Raw genomic sequence first — 14469 nt, 5'->3', positions numbered from 1 at the left:
CTTTGACTCCTCCCCCTTCCTCTAGATCCACAGTCATTTAGTTCTTGCCGGCTCTTCAGTGACTGTGTATGGTCAGTTACTCTCTGTTCTCACTGTCACTGCAGAGCCAAAATTGTCTCATCCCCGGACTGTTATTACAGACGCTTCCCAGCCAGTCTCCCAACTTTCAGTCTCTTAATTGTCCCATCACCAATAAATTATTAGCCATCACCAAAAAGTCTTACAAAAATAATCCTCTTGCTCAAAAGCCCTCAGCAGCTAACGAATAAAATCTAACTCCTCTACTTGGCATTTAAAGCTGTACAACGTGGACCCGACTCTGTTCTCTAGCCAACACCCCAAGCAAATTACACTTCAGCCCATTCTCCAAACATGGGTCATGGCTTTCGATTTCCACATCTTTGTGCATATCCTTGCTCCAATAATCTCTGCCTGTATTCATCTAACAAAATCATACTTCCCCAAGAGTGATTGAGGGGGACTTGGGGGCTTCTGGAATACTGTACTATTCTCTCTGTGTGCTGGTTATATATCTAGTGTTTTCAGGTTGTGAATTCAGTGAGCCTGTACTGTATGCAATATATACTCTTTTATGTGTGTATTTTGCTTTAACAAAAAATTTGTTTTTAAGTGTATGTCCCTTCCAAGCACCCTCCTCTCTATAGAACATTCCCCGATCAAGTAACTGGAAATGATCTCTCCATCCCCCAAATAGTTACAGCAATTGTACCTCTCATATGATATTAACACATGAGCTGAGCAAACCTTATTTCACTACTGGACTTCAAGTTCCTTAAAATTAGGGATTAACTGACATATATTTGAATTCCCTAGAATGCTTAGCATGTTACAGGTGTTCAATAAATATTTCTGAATGAATGGATGCACTCTTATTGACTACTATAGTAAATTATGGTTGGTTGTTCTATGTATTCATGTGACACAGGATTGGGATTCCCCCTGCTGTGAACAGAGATGGAATGATCTGAGGCTATGGTCCTGCTCAAATATTTGTATCTCAATCAATTCCTTTGTTCTGGACTTAAGCACCCATTTGCCATCTAGTTCTCTGACTGAATCTTAAATGTTAATTGCTTACACTAGCACTGTCTCAGTAATTGGCTGTTGAGTTATTAACTGCCATGTTATGTTGTACTGGTTGTCTCCTGAAACACCCAAGTTATCATAGTCCTGGTGACTGGCCTCCTTTTCTGTTGTTACTGGATAAAGCGAAGGAAACAGACAGAGCCACAAGTATAGCTTGCATCGGGTTCCAAAAATGTTGGGCAAGTTATTTTTATGAACTGTCTGGATGATGTCCCCATGGTGTCTGTGTCCAGTGGCCTTTATGGATTTTTCCAGCCTAGAAACTTGATAGCTGATGTCTGCTTATTCCCATTTGAGAGCAGCTAAGTAAATAGCACTGGTCTTAATATTCAGTAAAGCTTTTTTACATTGATCTGGAAGCTGCCTATATGAGGTAAAGTCACTATTATTAGCATTCAACCAGACAGGTTGGGTTTTATTTTGTTAACTCTTATCACTATTATTTATTTTTATCTTCCCTTCAGAGCGAAGGGCACTTATCAAACCTAGATGAGCTTTTGTTTGTTATCGCACTGAGCCTACATAAAATACTTTTTTGTTTTACATCTTATTTTTTACAATATTTATTTATTTGCAATATATCAGGAAGGGTAATGCATTTTGTTAAATTACTTTGAGGTTATATATACACATGGTAAAGTAATCTCAGCACAAAAGGAGTACGTCAGTCTCCTTACTACCTCTATTTTTTTGATCCCTGCTGTCAAGGAACTTGTGTTCTGGATTAGAGAACAAATGTGTATGCTGTATGCTAACACATACAGCTTGAACTGGACAATCACTTACTGAATTGTGTAGTAGCATTGCAGATGGTATTTGGGGAAGGGAAAGATCAACAGATAAGTTTGCCTGAAGGGAGGCTATCCAATGTTGAGTATCCATTCAATGAATCCACACAGGTGAGAAGTGATACAATGTATACACACAGGTGAGAAGTGATACCAGGTAGGCAAAAGACACCCAGGGTGCCTGCCAAAAAAGGGAAGCAAACACAGTTGACAGATGCTCATTGATAACTCAGATGATGATAACTGCAAAAATGATGACCAAAATGATTTCTCAGAAAAAGAATAAAGAATCCACACACAGGCCAGGCGTGGTGGCTCATGCCTATGATCACAGCACTTTGGGAAGCTGAAGTGGGAGGATCACTTGAGGTCAGGAGTTCGAGACCAGCCTGGCAAACATGACAAAACCCAGTCTCTACTAAAATACAAAAATTAGCTGGGCATGGTGGTGAGAGCCTATAATCCCAGCTACTGGGAAGGCTGAGGCGGGAGACTGCTTGAACCCGGGAGGCAGAGGTTGCAGTGAGCCAAGTTCATACCACTGCACTATAGCCTGGGCAATAGAGCAAGACTCCATCTCAAAAAAAAAAAAAAAAACACACACACACACAAAATTGACATACAAAGTCTAAAATTTACACATAAAATGAGTCCTTTTCAAACATAAAGATCTCCTTCTAGGCGAGCTTTAGTTATGAATTCTATATCCAATGATTTCCCTCTTCATTTTCAGAACTTCTTGCTGCTCCTGGTAGCCCTCGGGACCCAGTGAACAAAGCCAGTGAACAAAGCTCCATGAAGGAGCCCATGACATCAGTCATTGTCTCCCAGCTCAGATGCCAAAGCAAATGGCTAGCAGACCACATGTGGCCACAGAGTCATGAAGAAGGGCACCTCTATCCAGAAGTCATAGGCAGCCCAGGAAGTGAGAGACCTGAGGCAGTTCTTGCACCCTCTTCTCTTGCCGCATTGAAAGCTAAAACATTGCATAAAGGAGCTTTAAAAAAAATAAATAGGTCATCTGTGGTACTAACTTTAAAACAATCTATATTTTTAGTAAGCTCTTCAAAGGCTGCATCTTAGAGAATGAGAATGAGAACAAGAAAAGGAGTGTCTGCTCCATATAACCACAGCCCCTCATGTAGGTTTTCTTAGTTACTCAGCGCTAAAACTTCAACTTAAAAATTCCTTCTTATAAAGCAACTTTTTAAATGTCCCCTGTTGAGGATTGTTATGTGCTTAGCTATAGCAATCTTGAGTTTGCCACTTATCTTCAAAGAGGGCTGCTTTCTACCTCTCTCTGTCTTCCCTGGCATTTATAGACTGTCATTCAGTTATGATATATTGAGTGGGCCATTAGTTTCCATACTGAAGAAAGAGTGAAAAAACAGGAAGGATCATGGTCAGGAACAAAACAACTTCCCAGGCCTAATTGACCTCTTATCTAAAAGCAGTTGGGATAACCACCATTATTTCTTTGGATTCAGATTTCATGTCAAAAAAAGAAAACAAAACAAAAGCCCAATTCATTTTATTTGGTGAAAATTACCTTTGTTATCATGTCTTGATTACACAAAATCCAGAAGGACTGTTAGCTTCACTTCAATGAGAAGACTGATGGCCCTGAGTGCTTGTGGTTCAAAGGCAGCCCAGAGCCCAGATAAAGACCAGGAATTTGGCTCTGGGATCAGTAACCATCTGACTCCATAGTAAATTGTCCTGGACCTTGGAGTTTTCTTATCTTGGCCAGAATACCAGGATATGTGCAGTGAGCTGAAAAACTTTCAAATCTTCAGCACTGTCAAATAAGTTGGATAGAAAAGTTTCTTGCTTTTAAATTGAACCTATGGTAGATAAAGTCTATCTCTATAGATTGTAAATGATTGTTTTACTTGTCCTGCTTGTATTTTTTCCCCTCCAGATGTCCAAGGAGACTTAAAATTCTGGCAAGGTGTTCAGTAAATACTCTTGACTGAATGATCAATCACTAGTAAATTACATGGCTGGTTCAATACCACCAGTTATTCCATGACAACCTTTGCCACTCATCCTAACAAAAGAACACAGCAGACAGAATAAGTTAAGATAAATCTCACTTTCTAATGTACTTGGGAAATGACCCAAGGTTTATAATGGATGATGAACAAAGACTTTACAGTCATTTAAATTGAAATTGCTATTGACTATGATGGTTTCAGTTATGAGAAAGGGAAAGGGAAGGTGATAGGTAAAATACTGGATATGCAAATGTTCTAATAAAGTTATATATAAACATAGTTTTATTGTATTTTATATCATAAAGTTATCAGTAATATCATATATGTCTTAAATGTACTACTTGAAATTCTTTCATCAAATGTTCTTATACATTAACACATCTTTATGTAAATCCTGATTTTTACATGGAAAAGTAACCCATAGAAGTATGGGTAAAATATGTTTTCTGGCCAGCCTCGTAACTCTAATCTCAGTACCTTGGGAAGCTGAGACAGGTGGATCATTTGAGCTCAGGAGTTTGAGACCACCTGGCCAACATGGTGAAACCCTGTCTCTACTAAAAATACAAAAATTAGCTGGCCGTGGTGGTGGGTTTCTATAATCCCAGGTACTTGGGAGGCTAAGGCAGGAGAATCGCTTGAGCCCAGGGGGCGGAGGTTGCAGTAAGCAGAGATAATGTCATTGCACTCCAGTCTGGGCGACACAGCGAGACTCCCTCTCAAAAAAAAAAAAAAATGTGTATTTTAAAAGGCTAATTTTAAAAATTACTTAATGTATAATATAATACATGGTTGATTGATTGATTGATTTTTTTAATTTGATTACCAAAGACTAATTCCCTTCTCTTTCTGGAAGGAAATAGTTCATAATTTTTTTTTTTCTGCAGGCCAGGCACAGTGGCTCACGCCTGTAATCCCAGCGCTTTGGGAGGCCAAGGCAGGCAGATCTCATAAGGTCAGGAGTTGGAGACCATTCTGCCAACATGGAGAAACCCTATCTCTACTAAAAATACAAAAATTAGCTGGGCGTGGTGGCGTGAGCCTGTAGTCCCAGCTACTTGGGAAGCTGAGGCAGGAGAATCCGTTGAACTCAGGAGGCAGAGGTTTCAGTGAGCAGAGATCGCATTACGGCACTCCAGCCGGACAACAGACTCTGTCTCAAAAAAGAAAAAAAAAAATTTCTGCATACTCCTTCTTCAAAACTTCTTGAATCAATGTTTAAGTTTTCATTAAAAATTAAAACATAATTTTGTACCCAATTGTTAAGTTGTACTTAACTACAGCATTTATTTGGGAGAAACGTTTAAATTAAGGTATAATTCTTATATACAGTAGCATTACTCCACATTGCATTTAGGCCACCAGGACTATTTTAGTAGCATACTTTATTCAGAGCAGCCGTCCCCAAACCACAGCCCCGCGGGCTGCATGCAGCCCCCTGAGGCCATTTATCCACCCCCCTGCTGCACTTCAGGAAGGGGCACCTCTTTCATTGGTGGTCAGGGAGAAGAGCACAGTATGTGGCGGCCCTCGCAACAGTCTAAGGGACAGTGAACTGGCCCCCTGTGTAAAAAGTTTGGGGACGCCTGATTCAGAGAGATTTGTCCACTGTTATGCCTTCATGGATTAACCAGATATATATATTCTTTACCTCATCTGTATCTATTTAGTACAAATATCAAAGAATATTTGAGAATAAGGAATCAGTGTATGCTTTTCTCATTGCTGTTTTATGAATGTTGTTGCCCCAAAATATTTAAAGTAGCCAATAAATTAAAATAGCAACACAGGCTGAACTTCAAAAGATGTACCTTTTAATTTTGCCAGGCTAGGGAGAAGCATGTATTATGCTCCATAAATTTCAAAACGCTTCCTGGACCTAAACAATAATTAAGAACAGTTCCTTTGAGCCTTAGAAGGGTGTAGTCCTTGAATTTACTTGAGATCAAGACATCGCATTTTAAGGCTAAACTAAAAGGCGTATTTCTTCTGCTACTGAGACACTGAGCTCTAAGAGAACAATAAACTCTTGAGATCCATCAACTTTTCTAGTTCATAACTCTGAAGTGGCACGCATCAAGTCAACAAATACAAGTAAGCCTAAAACCCCAAACACCCTGAGGGTTGGGCTCTTATTAGGCAAGTCAAACCCCAACTAAAACTACCTTGGGGAATTCCCAAATATGAATCACAGCAAATCACCGAACAACAATAAAGGTTGCTCATAAACTCTTAAAGCCAGAGAGCTCCCATTCGATACCACATGGCTGCAAGTCAACATTCCTTGACAGGTAGCTGTCCAGTGTTTGCCAGAATGTTAACACTTGGAATGCTTTTGTTTAAATGACACTTCTATCCAGAAAGGAACTGTGGCCACTTGTAACAAATTTCATTACCATGCTTTTGACAGCAAAGGGAGGAAACCAATCTCAGGAAGGAAGAACTTGTGCTCACTATTGGAGAGACTATGATTGTCATCCTTGAGTCTGAAATTTGGCTTTCAGCTTCCTGATAGCCAAGGCAATACAAAAACGGAAAATAACAGCGACAGCTTTAAAACCAGAAGAGGAAAAGGCACTGAAAATTCTCAACAGAAATAATGCTTTCCTGCTGCTACATTCTGCAATAAATTTCTCATATGAGTGTGCCTTTACTTACAGGACAGTGAGCAGTGGAATGGACAACCCCCTCAACTATAAGAAATGTCTTTGCTGGGTGTCCAGAGTGTTCATTCCTCCAGCCAAGTGTTGGTTGCCAGATGATGTGTGAGATGATACTGAGAAATCAGCATGGAACAAGTAAACACACAAGTAAGTAAGCGACCAAGATCAATTCAGAGAATGGTATGTGGGGAAAATAAAAATGGTAACATGCTAGAGAACAAAGTGGCAGGGGTGGGGAGAATGACTGTAGGTTGGTCTTTCTGGAGAAGTGACTTTGGTCTGAATTACAGATAGGAGCCTGTCAAGCATGGATGTGGAGGCAGAACAGTCCAGGCAAAGCAAATAGCAAATGCAACAGCCCTAAGCTGTGAGGCATGGCTTGGCTTGTTGCAAGGCATACTGACTGCCAGTGTGGCTGGAGCGTAGTGAGGGAAGAATATGAGCAAAAGGAGGTTGGAGAGACAGGCTAGGGCCAGCACAAACAGGGCCTGGTGGACCAAAGAAGGATTTCGGATTCTGTTCTGATAGGAAGCTAACTAAGTAGGGGATGATATGATGTGATCTTATTTATATACTAAGAAGATCTTTTTGCTGCTAGGGGGATAACTGATCATAAACGACCAAGGGGGGACAGCAGGAAGCATGAACAGGACTGGGATATAGTCTAGAGCTGCCTCGCTGGTGGACTGGATGCACAGAGTAAGACATTAAGGATCTAGGTAGATGATGCTGCTTATTGAATGGGGGTGACTATGGCAGCTATGCTTCCAAGAGAAAGTCAAGAGTTCTGTTTGGTCACATTGGTTTGAGCCACCCATTGAGCATCCAAGTAAGAATATATTAAGTAGGAGGCCTAGATAGCAAGAGTAAAACTTATTAATTTCGGAGTTACAGGCAAATAAGTATAATATAAAGCTATAAGGCCAGATAAGATCTGTCATGGAAGAAGTGGGCCAAGGGCCTAGATGAGGGTACTGCAACGTTTAGAAATCAAACAGAAGGCTGGGTGCTGTGGCTCACGCCTGTAATCCCAGCACTTTGGGAGGCTGAGGCAGGTGGATCGCCTGAGTTCAGGAGTTTGAGACCAGCCTGGCCAACATGGTGAAACCCCGTCTCTACTAAAAATACAAAAATTAGCTGGGCATGGTGGCAGGCGCCTGTAATCCCAGCTACTTGGGAGGCTGACACAGGAGAATTGCTTGAACTCTCAAGGCAGAGGTTGCAGTGAGCTGAGACTACACCACTTTACTCCAACTTGGGTGACAGAGCAAGACTCCGTCTCAAAAAAAGAAAAGAAATCAAACAGAGAAAAAAGGTACCAACAAAGAAGACTAAGAGGAAATGGCTAGAGAATGGGCAGAAACTAGAGAATGTGACACAGCAGCCAAGAGAGGATGGTTTTTCAAAGGTCAACCCTACCAAATACCACTGAAAGATAAAGCACAGAGACAGAGGAGGGACCACTGGGTTTGGCAATGTGAGTGTTAATAATAGCCTTAACAAAACTGTTTCCATCCCTTTTGGGGAGAGAAGCTGATGAAAATAGATTGGAAAGACGATGGAAGGTGATAGGGTGTTCTGAAGGACAGCAGAGAAATAGGGATAGCAGCTGGAGAATGACGAGACATCAGTGGAAAGTGCTTTAGTTTAAAGTGGGAGAAACTAAAACTTTTTTGTAAGCTGGGAGGAGAATGACCCAGTAGAGGGGAAAGGACTAATGAAACGGAGAAGGGAGACATCTGTGAGAGTTAAATCTTTGAGGTCAAAAGGGATTTGATCCCTCACTTAGGAGCTTGGACATGTCATCTGCAGTAATAGGATAAAGACAAAAAAAAATGCAGGTACAGATACGTGTAGGATGGTATATTCATTAAGTGGAAGGAAAAGAAGATCCCAACTGGACTGCTTCTGTTTTCTCACTTTAGAGGGAGATGGGCAATGAAGAAACAGCACTTTTGGAAATTTGAGGACCTATAAGAAGATACGAAATAGCCGATATTCTTCAGTCTTACAATTCCAAAATATCAACTTGGTCTGCCTGATTTATGAAATACTCAATGTGATTCTGAGAGTATGAAGAATTTCTCAATTAATAATTTCTCAGTCTTTCTACCAGCAAAGGGATTCGCTGGTCCAGTGATTGCCAGTATCTAAGCCACCAAATAGCAAATGCTTGATTCATGTTCCTAAGCTATAGAAGGATTGGCCAAAATATTTCCTCCCCAGAGCACCACATCTCACCCTTTTCTGTGTGTATACCCCACAGCACAAAGTACTGCTATTACTATTACTACACAATGACTAAAGTTTCCACTGAGCTAAGTTCTTTACATGTATTTCTTTTACTATTCCCAGCAAAGAAATGAGCAAAATAGACTACTATTATCCAAGTTTTATGAATGATGACGCTGAAGCTTCCAAATGCTACATTATATCAATATTAAAGACCATGCAGTTATCCATGAAATGCGAAGGACAGATAATTAACTATTATCAATCACGCCATGTCGTTATGAGTGGAGTTGTTTAAATAAGTGTCATATGAAAACCCAGTAAGGTATTTATGCTTGTAAATAATTTGCCCATATTAAAAAAAAAAAGACTTGATTGAAATGATTTATACCTATAATGATTCACTATAGAAAGTTAAAAGAGGCTAAGTACAGTGGCTGACACTTGTAATCCCAGCACTTTTGGAGGCCAAGGTCAGGGGATTACTTGAGACCAGGAGTTCTAGACCAACCTGGGCAACATAGTGAGACCCTATCTTTACAAAAAAAAAAATTAAAATTGCCAGACATAGTGGCACATACCAATAGTCCCAGCTAGTGGTTGGGTGAAACCAAGGTAGGAACATCACTTGAGCTTGGGAGATCGAGGCTGCAGTGAGCCGTGATCACACTACTGCATTCCAGCCTGGGTGACCCTGTCTCAATTAAATAAATAAATAAATAAAATAAAAAATAAAAAACAAAATACTTTGGACAGGAAGTCCCAACTGAAAAATGGGACATCACTGTGTGTCATTATACTGCCCATTATATCCAGTGACTCACTCATAAATAAACAAATGTCTGGAATACAAACCTTATACTTTTTTTCTGTCATGACATTTGTCATACTGCATTCCAAGGCCTGGATTCCTTAAGAAATTGTAATCTCTGTGTGATAGCAGAAACTGTTTCATTGTTGTTCTTCACTGTATTTCCAGCACCTAGCACAAGACATGAATTAGGTGCTCAATAAATATTTGTTGAGCGGCTGAATGAATAAATGAGTAAACCTACTCTGTGATGTGAGCTGCCCTAGCAGATCTCTTCTTTGAGCTCAGCAAATGATCTCACTCCCATAATGGAAATGTGGCTCCTTCTCCAGGAGCGGGGTCAGTTTATCTTTCTTGCCTCATTACGTCCTTCAGTGTCTGAGCCTACCTTTAGCACCTCTCTTCCCTGGGGCACCCACCGAGTTCATGCCATCTACTGTGCTAATTCACATTAAGCTGTTAGTGACATTACAACTGGAAGGACGTGTTTCGTTTTTATAAACAAGGAAGGACATACTTAATTTTTAAATTAATTTTCATAGACGTAATGTATACACATGGTCTGTGAACCCTGAAAATCTGAGACAGGTCTCAATTAATTTAGAAAGTTAATGTTGCCAAGGTTGAGGACTTGCACCCATGGCACAGCCTCAGAAGGTCCTGACAACATGTGCCCAAGGGGGCAGGGGCAGAGCTTGGTTTTATATATTTCAGGGAGGCATGAGACAGTCAATATGTGTAAGATGTACCTTGGTTCAGTCCAGAGAGGTAGGACAGCTCAAAGCAGGGAGGCTGCTTCCAGGGCATAGGTAGATAGGAGACAGACGGTTATATTCTTTTCATTTTCTGATTAGCCACTCCAAATGAGACAATCAGATACGCATTTACCACAGTGAGCAGAGTGCTGAATAGAATGGGAGGCAGATTTGCCCTTTGTGGTTCCCAGCTTGACTTTTCCCTTTAGCTTAGTGATTAGGGGGACCCCAAGATTTATTTTCCTTTCATAGCACAAGAAGTGTTAAGTACAAGGCCCTGCCCGGTGACTCATGCCTGTAATCCCAGCACTTTGGGAGGCCAAGGTGGGTGGATCAATTGAGGTCAGGAGTTCAAGACCAGCCTGGCCAACATGGTGAAACCCCATCTTTACTAAAAATACAGAAATTAGCTGGGTGTGGTGGTGCGCACCTGTAATCCCAGATACTCCGGAGGCTGAGGCAGGAGAGTCCTTTGAACCCAGGAGGTGGAGGTTGCAGTGAGCTGAGATCACAGCTCTGCACTCCAGTCTGGGTGACAGAGTGAGACTCTGTCTCAAAAAAAAAAAAAAAAAAAAAAAAAAAGTTTTAAGTACAAAAGCATACATATTGAAAAGCAAACTGGCATTCGTTCCTGTTCCCGATACCCATTTCCTTCCAAAGGCAACATCTTCTACTAGTTTATTTACTTGTTTTTGTTTATTCTGAAGGAAGAAGTCTAATAGGCATACTCTATGCACATGCAACTTTTTTGTATAAACACAAAAGCCTCCTTCAAAAAAACTTTTTCTGGCTGGGCAGGGTGGCTCACTCCTGTAATCCCAGCACTTTGGGAGGCCGAGGTGGTCGGATCACAAGGTCAGGAGTTCAAGACCAGACTGGCCAACACGGTGAAACACCGTCACTACAAAAAAATACAAAAATTAGCTGGGCATGGTGGCTTGTGCCTGTAATCCCAGCTACTTGGGAGGCTGAGGTAGGAAAATTGCTTGAACCGGGACCTGGGAGGCGGAGGTTGTAGTGAGCCAAGATCACGCCACTACACTCCAGCCTGGGTCACAGAGCAAGACTCCATCCCCCGCCAAAGAAAAAACAAAACTTTTTCTACACCTTGCTTTTTAATTAACACTATCAATCTTTTCAACAGCAACTTAGCATGCCATTTAATAGAAGGGCATCAACTTAGCAAACCTTTATAAATCAGGCCCTCAAGTGATGACTTAAGTGTGGCAGAATTTCGGCATTCGAGGCAGAGAGAATCCGAGCGGTCCTGTGTGTGGGAAAGGCAATGGAGGGATCTGTAGTGTTGATGGGCCACCTGGAAACCCAGATACGTGTCACAAGAAAATCTGAAGGAAAACAACTAGCCAGGGTTACAATAACTAGAGGGGAGCAGGAATGCAGATGCCAGGAAAGGGAAACCCAACAAGGCAAAAGGAATGGGCACTCAGGACTCTTCCCAGCCATCTGGACCCAACCTGTCCCAATGCCCCGATGCATCTTCTTTTTCTTTTTCTCTCTCTTTTTTTTTTTTTTTTTTTTTGAAACCGAGTCTTACCTGTCACCCATGCTGGAGTGCAGTGGTGTGATCTCAGCTCACTGCAAACTTCGACTCCCGGGTTCAATAGATTATCTTGCCTCTAGTAGCTGACATTACAAGTGCCCACCACCATGCCAGGCTAAATTTTGTATTTTTGTAGTTTAGTAGAGTAGAGTAGAAACATTTGAGATCACCATGTTGCCCAGGCTGATCTTAAACTCCTGAGCTCAAGTGATCCACCCGCCTCAGCCTCCCAAAGTGCTGGGATTACAGGCGTGAGCCACCTCGCCCAGCACCGATGCATCTTCTACTTTCCCGAGTCCCTCCGCCCCTCTGAGCAGAAATATTTCCTCTCCCAGCCGCTAACCCTAAGCAGGTACATTCCAGGGCCTTTGCTCAAGTCCTCAAGCTTCCTGCAATGCATTTGAAACCAGTGACACACCCTCCCTCTTGAGCTCTTGCCTGTCCAGGTCTCTCCATCACCTTGCCCTATTGTACTTCTGCTACCACTGTGAAATTTCTTCATTCTCTAAACTCATTCATTAGGGCTGCCATAACAAAGTAATTTGGATGTGGTGGTGAAAGAGCAGAAAGTTAAGGATGACTTGCTGGTTTTTGACTTGAGCACCCGGATAAGTAATTTGTTTTTGTTTTTTTTTTAACCAAGAGGACGCAAAAGCACAGTAACAGGTTTGTGGGGGTAAGAAAGGTTGTTCAGTTTTGGCAATGTCGAACTAGAGTTACCTGCAATACAGCCACACCCAAGAAAATATTCAAGCCTGAATCTGATGATAAGAATGTGAGCTAGGCACAGTGGCTCATACCTTAATCCCACCCTTTTGGGAGGCCAAAGCATGAAAACTTCTTAAGTCCAGGAGGTAGTGACCAAGCAACACAGTGAGATCCCATCTCTATATGCAAAGAAATAAAAAGAAACTATGTGGATGTTGCCAGTACATATAAGTGGTCATCAGAGCCATGGACATGGGCAATAAGGCCCAGGTAGTGTGCAGAGTGTTACAAGCCTAGGACAGACCCAGAAGAACAGCAGCATTAGGGGTGGGTGGAGAAACACAGGCCAACAAAGAGAGTGTAGAGGAAGGAAGGTCAACAAATGCTAGGGTCATGAGGCCAAATGTCAGTAAATATAAAGTGCAAGTGATAGTGACAGAAATCAATAGCCTCTTTCTTTCTAATGTCATCCTCACACAGAGGATGGCTCCTCCAAACACTCAGAGCCCTTCTGAGCCACACCTCTGCCCAATCTTCACTCATGAGAGAGCAGGTAAGCCTGAGGCACCCTGTCAGCAAGGCTGTGTTTGCAGACTTGAGCACAGTTATTTGAGACATCTATTTTCTTTCTTGATATTTCAATATTTCTTTCTTCTTCTTCTTTTTTTTTTTTTTTTGAGACAATCTCACTCTGTTTCCCAGGCTGAAGTGCAGTGGTACAATCTTGGCTTACTGCAACCTCCTCTTCCTGGGTTCAAGTGATTCTCCTGCCTCACTCAGCCTCCCGAATAGCTGGGATTACAGGTGCCCACCACCATACCCAGCTAATTTTTGTATTTTTAGTAGAGACAGGGTTTCACCATGTTGGTCAGGCTGGTCTTGAACTCCTGACCTGAAGTAATCCACCTGCCTTGGCCTCCCACAGTGCTGGGATTACAGGCATGAGTCACTGTGCCCAGCCGATATTTCAAGAATTCAGTTAAATGATGTGAAGAGCAGAAGTTGAATATTAAAGCAGCAAATTCTCTATGCTAGTAAATGTTCAGTCCACTGATATGGAAACCACAGGTTCGTCTAAGTGATGGAGAAGTCTGTATAATGATGTTTCCTTCAGCAAGGCCTTACAGGATCCAGCAAGTCTCTGAGGTCATCATGCACGCTCATCTTCCTGGCATCTGTCATATGTGCATTACTCATCTGCAACTGACTGGCTCAGTTCAAACCTAAGGTTAGCATATTTGGAGGCAAGGGACCAGTTAGCCTGTGTTTCTCATTGTGTAGCCACATCTTACTCTATTCCCATCCCACTTTACGTACAACGTTTACCCATTGCTCAACCTTCTTCACAAACTTTACTGCCATGTGCAAATCTTTCCTTGGCCGTTTCAGCCTATGGGCCATTTTCCCTCCTGTAAACTTTCATCACATTTTCTCTGTCACTCACCTGATTTTTGATAATATTTCATTTGAGATTGACTTCACTGGATCTTATTTCCCCTCTGAGTTACTTGCTGCCATCAGGAGGCATACTGAAATCTTTGACATCTTTTAATTATTCTCCTAGAAGCTTAGACCCACCTCTGTCCTTGGTATAGATGTTTGGTTATTATGTAATGATTATACTAATCATATAATTACATAGAGGCTGGGTGCACTGGCTCTGGCCTGTAATCCCAGCACCAGCACTTTGGGAGGCCAAGGCGGGAAGATCATGAGGTAAAGAGATTGAGACCATCTGGCCAGCATGGTGAAACCCCGTCTCTACTAAAGCATACAAAAATTAGCTGGGTGTGATGGTGCCCACCTGTAGTCCCAGCTACTCAGGAGGCTGAAGCAGGAGAATCTCC

This window comes from Saimiri boliviensis, chromosome 2, assembly GCF_048565385.1.
Source record: "Saimiri boliviensis isolate mSaiBol1 chromosome 2, mSaiBol1.pri, whole genome shotgun sequence".
In the NCBI taxonomy this organism is placed as follows: Eukaryota; Metazoa; Chordata; class Mammalia; order Primates; family Cebidae; genus Saimiri; species Saimiri boliviensis.
This window is presented reverse-complemented; position numbering follows the sequence as displayed.